Source organism: Pseudochaenichthys georgianus, chromosome 24, assembly GCF_902827115.2.
Source record: "Pseudochaenichthys georgianus chromosome 24, fPseGeo1.2, whole genome shotgun sequence".
Taxonomy (NCBI): Eukaryota; Metazoa; Chordata; class Actinopteri; order Perciformes; family Channichthyidae; genus Pseudochaenichthys; species Pseudochaenichthys georgianus.
The window spans coordinates 35180080-35180446 of NC_047526.1; positions in this window are offsets into that span (position 1 = coordinate 35180080).

Consider the following 367-nt stretch of genomic DNA (forward strand, 5'->3'; position numbering starts at 1 on the left):
TAAAGTAGAGACACTACATACTGATATACACCTGAACATCAGCAGGAGAGGACTCTTTAAAGTAGAGACACTACATACTGATATACACCTGAACATCAGCAGGAGAGGACTCTTTAAAGTAGAGACACTACATACTGATATACACCTGAACATCAGCAGGAGAGGACTCTTTAAAGTAGAGACACCACATACTGATATACAGCTGAACATCAGCAAGAGAGCACTCTTTAAAGTAGAGACACTACATACTGACATACACCTGAACATCAGCAGGAGAGGACTCTTTAAAGTAGAGACACTACATACTGATATACACCTGAACATCAGCAGGAGAGGACTCTTTAAAGTAGAGACTCTACATCCTGAT